General features: G+C 40.8%; 1 pseudogene; it reads right to left on the minus strand.

Moving 5' to 3' along the window:
* Positions 1-6174: 6174 nt before the first annotated feature.
* Positions 6175-6754, minus strand: LOC120598818 (N-acetyllactosaminide beta-1,6-N-acetylglucosaminyl-transferase-like; annotated as a pseudogene).
* Positions 6755-7633: the final 879 nt, after the last annotated feature.

Raw genomic sequence — 7633 nt, forward strand, 5'->3', positions numbered from 1 at the left:
TCGGTGTCTGGGTCTGGCAATAGATTGGCTGGGTTGATGACAGTAGCTTTGGATTTTAGGCATACTTTTGGAGTCATCTGGTGCCTCCCTGTTGTTGAACACCTTCTGGGCTATCTCAACAAGTTGGGACAGGTTCATCCCTGCAAAACCTTCTAATTTTTTGTAATTTACATCGGATATCAGGGGCTGCCTGAGTAGCAAAGGCTATATTAATTGCCCTCTGGTTCTCAGGGGCTTCAGGATCGATGGGGGTGTATACCTGGTATGCCTCATTTAAGAAACACTCCAGGGGATTCCTGAGGTCCCTCCCTGTATAACTTCAGTTACCTTAGAAAGGTTAGTAGGCTGATGAGCAGCCATCCTAATTCCCCCAATTAGAATCTGGTGGTACCGATCTAATGCCATTCTCCCTGCCTGAGAATTGTGTCCCCAGTCTGGGCGGGTGGAGGGAAATTCCTCCTCAATCTGTTCCCCTGCTTCCTCAACTCTCCTCCCTCCCGCAGCTATCTTTTGTGCTTCTGCCCGTATGTGCCCACGTTCTTCTGCAGTAAGGAGGGTAACTAAAAGCTGTTGGCAATCGTCCCAGGTGGGGCGGTGAGTCTGAAAGACACTCTTTAGGAGTCCCATTAACGCTTGGAGCTTCTCAGAGAAAGGCGGATTCTGTGCCTTCCAGTTGTACAGGTCACTAGTTGAGAAAGGCACATAAACCATAAAGGGCCTGTCTGTGTGATGCCTCTGGAGTGGTGCTTCTCGCAAGGGAAGAATGGCCGGGGTAGTGGTATCAGCCGGTGCCTCGCCCAGAGCAGGAGCAGGAAGCCCATAAGGGTTACCTGCTCGCGTCCAGGGAGACGAGGCAGTGCTTTTGGGCCTCTGTTGTCTTGGATTACAGGGTTGGGGAAGGTCATTGTCCTCCGGTGGAGATTGGAGGACTGAGGGACTGGGCTGTTTTGGAGTTTCAGTTGCTGCATGTTTAGGGGTACCCACAACTAAAATTTGCACCCTTAGGGAGAGAGCACACCGGCGGAGCCAAGGAGGGGGGTTCTGAACAAGATTTAACTATTGATCAATGTAGGGAAACTGATCGGGGTGTCCCGGGTCTCCTGTGACAATCTTCCAAACATTCCTCACCAAACCCTTGTCAAAGGAGCCCTCTGACAATTTACACCAAAAGACGGCCGCTCGACTTCACACAATGTTCTTAGTCTGCCTGGAGAAAACTTTATGCCATAATCAGCTCCCTCTACAAACCCTTCTCTGAAATGTCGCAGGAGACAACCCAAGGGTGTCTTCTGTGAACTCAGGCTTCCTCTCATCGCTTGTGCAGAAAACACAAAACAGACACTCAGGCAAGAACAATTACTGGTGTGTAGGTGGACCCGGAGAAGTCTGCCACCTACAACCTAGACAAGACCAAAGACAATAGACAGAACGTGAAAACAGGGCACAGGAGGCGGCGTCCCGTGACCTGGCCACGGTCCGGGAGATATGACTGCGTCCAGTCTCTCCATGGACCCCCAATGATCAGTCAACAGAAACAGAAAGGTATCTTTAATACAGACATCAAGGCCTCGGAGATTCCCTTTGGGACCAGGAACAAAGAGTGTGTCCTAAAGATTGCGTCCTTGACGATTGCATTGACCCCGTCACGGCATTCAAGGGCCCTGGAACATCTCAGGTTGGCCACCACTTTGAATCTGCAACAGGAACAGCAACTGCTTTGGAGGCCAGTCCGGTCTTAGATCTCAGGGCCACTCCCTGAGATCTCGCTGGGGCCTCCAAATGTTGTGGCCGCCAGCCTCTGATAGACACACGGACCACCAGAAACCAGCGAGTTATAAGAAGCACACTCTTTATTTAGCCAGCTGGGTCTGCCAGGGGTACGCAGACTCCGAATTAAGCAGCCCTGAAATGTAGAGGTACAGGGTTTTTAAGCCCTAAATCCCATTCGTCATTCTGTCTTAACAGAAAATCTGTTTTTCTTCTATTTACTAACTGTCATTCCACAGGTAGGTTGTGCAAGCGGGGGTACAGAAGCAGAAAGCTTATTGTTAGAATGTTATGTTCCCATGGGTGATAACCTATGTTCCCATGGGTGATAGCCTATGTTCCCATGGGCAATAGCCAAGCAGTAATTTTTCAGCGAGCACACTGGAGTTAGAAAGCTAGATTCTAGTCTCCATCATGTAGGTTATACCTTGAGCAAGTCACTTCTTCTCCCTGAACCTCAAATTCCTCGTAGGCCAGACAAACAGGAAAGCCTACGTGCTCTTCACATACTCTTCCAAGAATGTATTTTGATTCATGTTCCAGGGAACAAGCTAAGTGCTATTATGCATTTGTGTGGGTTCAGAGCTAGTCACCCCAAGAGGTGCTTCTGTGGTACATGGATTGTTTTGAGCTAAGGGCAACTTTTGGTTCAGGTTCAAGAGAAACTTCTGTCCCTCCCTTTAACCACCTGGAAGAATTTGAATTAAGGGTCTTGTCCATAATAAGAAATTATCAGCAATAATCTTTTTTGACCAACATATAGCCCAGGAAACTTCTATGTACTAAACATTGCTCTTTTTGTCATTCTGCAATGACCCTTTGAGACACCCAGGGTGGCTTACCTCATCCCTCTCTCAGAATGTCTTATATATCTCTGTTCCCTTTCTGACTCTAAACCTCTTGTGCATATGGGGTCTCAGACTCTCTCATGTATATGGGGTTCCCATATACATGTATGTATTAAATTTGATTTTTTTTTTTTTTTGCTAATCTGTCTCATATTTATTTGATTATTAGACCAGACAAAAGAACCTAGAGGGTAAAGGAAAATTTCTTCTTTTCCAACACTTTTATCCAGTTTCCTTCTTTCCATAAATGGTTAGAAGTAACTTATAAAATTCAATGGGGTTGAAATTTTTTTGCAGAAGTAGAGCTAAGAGAAGCCAAAAGAACAGCAAATCAATGTCTTAAAATTACTTATTGCTAAAATGACTAAAAGAAGCCCAACTGTTTTTAACAGTGTTGACATAAAAACATCCAAACCTGCAAAAACTTTTTATAAGAGTTTTAATAGAGTTTATTTGAGCCAAATAGAGGATAGACCTTGGAGGAAGATCTCAACAGATTGAGAAAAATGCTTCACAGAATGACAGTTTGCAATTTCTTTTATGTATTTGAAATTAAAAAGGGAATGTAAAAAAGATTAAGTAAAGGTGAGGGAAAGCAAGGTGAAAACTGGATTACATGATAGTTAACAAGATTATGTGCTCTCTTGAAGGTGATTATCTTCGAGGGTCCGAAATAGAGGATTACTCTGGCATTTCAAAGATGTGTTAACCTAGATGCACAGAAACAATGGACAGGGCTAACTTAAAACCTCTCACTAAAGAAGTTATATGCCTGGGACGTTACTACCCACCAGGATCTGCTCAGTTAGGAATTTACTTTCTGTCACTGGACTTGTCCGTTTTATTATAGGAACACCTTTTTGTCCACAAGTTTTCCTTTGAGTTTTGGGGTTATGAAAAATTAATACCTTTCATATACTTTTCTCTCTTTTCTATGTTTTCTAAAATGCTTATAAATTATTCTTCTAATTGGAAAAGAAAAATTTCAGTGGCCTTGACTGGTTGTCTTTTCCCTCATCCTATGCTGTGCTTCATGTGTTAGGCCTAGATCTACAATTCGACTTCCTCATTAACATTCAACTTCCTCATTTTCTTCATGGCCTGGCATTCTTTACTATTTACAAAAGTATAAAAAATAGACAGTAGCCTATAGTAACTTTGCTAAAAAGGTAAGTAAAATGCTTCATATGATTTTACGTCTTTTATCAGCAAGGGAATAAAATCATCGAGTATCTATATCATATACCTCCGTGTTTCACAAACCCTTCTAGAATTTGAAAATGGAGTAGGGGAGAAGCAGCAACTGTTCTGAAGATTAAGGATTGGGGCCTCTCATTTGGAAAAGCCAATCAAGCCAATTAACTTCAACAAGAGCTGATTTTCCATTCCTTGTCAATTATCTAATTATTTCACTGGGCCCATTAACCAAAAGTGTCCATTCAAATTGCCTCAGCCTTTCTCTGTTCCTTCTGGGTAGGTTCCATTCTTTTCTTTAAATACCCTAATCTTTTCTTCTACTGATGACTCAATGTTCTCTTCTCCATAATTAACAATAGAGCATTTAAATTCCATACCCACCACAGAGAAAGATGGCAACCCACAAAGACAAATAAAAATGGTTAACATTTTTTTACATTACTTTTGAAAAATATTCACCTTTAATGAATTGCAAATAAAAGCTATAATGCAATTATTTTTTTAAGTAGCTTTTAAGAAGAAATAAAGTTAAGTCCTCACTTAATGTTGTGAGTAGGTTCTTGGAACTGTGGCAAAACAACCTATAATGAAGCCAGTTTTACCATAGGCTGATTGACATAAACAAGAGTTAAGTTCCTATGGCATCTCATCAACATTATAACAAAACAACATTGAACAAAATGACATTATTCGAGAACCCGCTATATATCAGCATATCCACTGTTAACAGAGACGTGATAAAATAAGCCTTCTCGTACACTGGTGAACTGACTGAAAATTAGAATATATTTTGGAAAGCAATTGAAGGAGTACAGAGTATGCTACCCCAAATATGCCACTTTGACATAAGAATTATTTTTGAACTAAAGGCAATTTAGAAGAAGCAAATATAAAAAAACTCTCTGCCCTTCCTCTCTCTATCAGAAAGGGCAGGATTCTTAATCACCTGAGACAACTCTAAATCCTTCTGGGGATAGCACCAGGGTAAGAATCTACATAAAAAAACCTTACTAACTAGACCTTATCTTACATTAATTTCCCACCATATATTTATCTTCCCATAATTGCCACCCCTAAAAACCTGGGCTCTTTTTCCTTTGTCTTGTCACGTCTCTACAAATGTATTGTTCTTTGTTAAGATGCTGTGAAAGCCCCAATTTTAACTGGCTGTCAGAGCCGAGCTGATCGAGAAGAGTTGGTTCGATGGTGAGATGCTCAATTGGAAGAATACACAAAAAGCCAACATGAAAATGAAATGGCAGGCACCAACTTTATTGTGTGGGGTGCAGTTCTATTGGGGGAAGTGCAGTCTATAACGGGGAGGCGCGGTATTTTTCGCACTTCTCCTGCTCTCCTTCTTGTGCTCCCCTTCTGCTCTCTAGGGGACTGCCTGGCTCCACGCATATCAGAGTACAATAGTGGCCTTTAGCCACACATGCATGATACAATAAGCTGAATTATATTTATGTATTTTAGGCGCAAGTGTCCTATTACACTAATGTAACATTTTAAATCCAGAGTCCTATTCCTAGCCACGAGCCTGGATCACAGCCAGACCTGGGACCAGCCAGGCCTGGGACCCACATTGTCTCTTTGAATTACTCACCATTGAGTTTCTCTTGTGTGTATGTGTACTGTATGTGTTAATAAATGCTGTTTTTCTCTTCTCTTGTTAATTTGTCTCTTGTCAGTTTAATTGCCAGGATCCTAGCCAAAGAACTTAAGAAGATAAAGAAAAAAGTTTTCTTTTTTTTTATACAGAATATTACAATATGTATCAAGAACTTAATTGTTCCTATCTCTCTATTTATTAAGTTTTCATTCCAAAGACAATAACACTAAAATGTGACAAAATTTTTGTGAAAAATTGTTACTTATTTTTGATGTTATTCAGCATTGATAATAGCATTTTACACAGTAAAGAGCTGTAAACAAATGCTCAACAGTTGAGGAATTGGTAAGCATATTATGGTACATCCATACTATGAAAAAGAATGCAGTTATTTTGTATTTTCAAGATGATAAGGAAATTATTCTATTATTGTTAGTGAAAGCAGCAAGATATAAAATTTTATAAATCAAAATGACCTACTTCCATCAAATAATAAATGGAGAAAGCGATAAACAATGCAAATATATTTACAATTACTTCTGAATTTGTATAATGAATAATGATTGTTGTCTTTTAAAACACACACACACATACACACACACGCACACACACACACACACACGCTTCCAGACTTTATGTTGAGTGAACTCAAGTTCCACATATGTGGAATCTTATTGCGTGTCACCCAGCAATGTTCTTCAGGAGAGTAGGTGTCTTTTGATCACCCACCTACTCTTCTGAAGAATGTTACTAGATGACATGCAATAAGGCGTGTTTCTCTCCCAAGTCCACAGCATGAAAAAAAAAACAGTGATGTCCCTGCTTCAAGTGCATGTATTTTGTCCTTCTGCTAAAATGAGGAGGAGGCAGCACCTCTGGAGTTATATTTTTCCCTTTAAATCCTTTCAGACACTGAACTATTTCCTCGTTAATTTTCAGGGGGAAATCTTGCCCACAGGTGTTGATAGTTTGCTCTCATGGAACTTTGGAAGCTACGAGGTCTCTCAGGTAGTTTGGGTCAGCCTGGAGCCTGGAAATTTCTGTGTAGACCACAGGCTTCTTTTGGGAAACTAGGAAAGCATTTGTGAAGCAGCTCGGTAGCCTTCCCATTGCATCTTTGAAAGCGGAGGTGACTTTCTCATCTACGTGAATACAGTAGACATTTTGAGACATGTAAGTAGTCTGAAGAGCCTCTCAAATGTATCAAAATCTTTGTGGATGACCATGACATTACTAAAGGGAACTCAGCTTTATCTTTAGACAGAGATTTTATTATGTATTGATTTTGGATCAAATATTGTTGGCAAGTTGTGTTTCTTAATGGAGTCATCAGTATATTTTCACCCCAAAAGATTGTCTTTCCTGTCACAATCATGTCACAGACTTCTGTGAAGACTGAAGACTTTGAGATATTCCCCACCTGCCAGTATTTTTGAAGGACTAAATTGTTAGTATACAGGAACAAAAGAGTTATAAAAACAACTGTAAGCCCCACAATAAACCTGAACATCAGATTCAGCTTCATTTTTCCTACCATCTCTTCTTTGTCACTTGCCTGACTTCATACTATTGCTGAAGTCAGTTCATCCCCAGACTGTTGGGAAATCTACCTCAACTTCTTATTTTAAGCAAGAAAAATATTGCCACTCATTTAAGGGACAGGGAATCAACTACAAGCCTGTAGTTCTCTTACATTGAAGGGATTGAACATGAGCCACTGGAGCCACACAAACAAGAGCTGAGCCCAGTTGGGTACCTTCCTCTAGGTCGACCTCAAGTTATGACCCTGACAAGTCGGCCACAACTGCCAACTCTTTTTATGTGAGGTGAAGATAGAACGTGTGTCCATCTTACAGCCCTTTTCTACCAGAGAGAGCCACCATCGCAATCACTGACATCATCTTTGACTACAAAGGATAATATATTTCTTCAACTTTGGGCAGTCACAAGGCAGGTCACCATTGACAGTTATATTGACCATATAGAACTTCAGGGCTGGAAGGGATCTTGCAGATTATTCAGACCAATTCATTCAATTCACAAATAGACAAGACTGAAAATGAACTATAACTCATACTCTATCACACTCTTGTCTCCATTATGCCATTGACAACTCGTGAGGTAAGCATTGGCATTACACCCATTTTGTACTTGAGGAAATCAAAGCCCTCATCACAGAAGCAGACTTGCCTGAGAGTCATTCATGAGT

The sequence above is a fragment of the Pteropus medius genome, unplaced genomic scaffold (assembly GCF_902729225.1).
Source record: "Pteropus medius unplaced genomic scaffold, Ma_sr-lr_union100, whole genome shotgun sequence".
NCBI lineage: Eukaryota > Metazoa > Chordata > Mammalia > Chiroptera > Pteropodidae > Pteropus > Pteropus medius.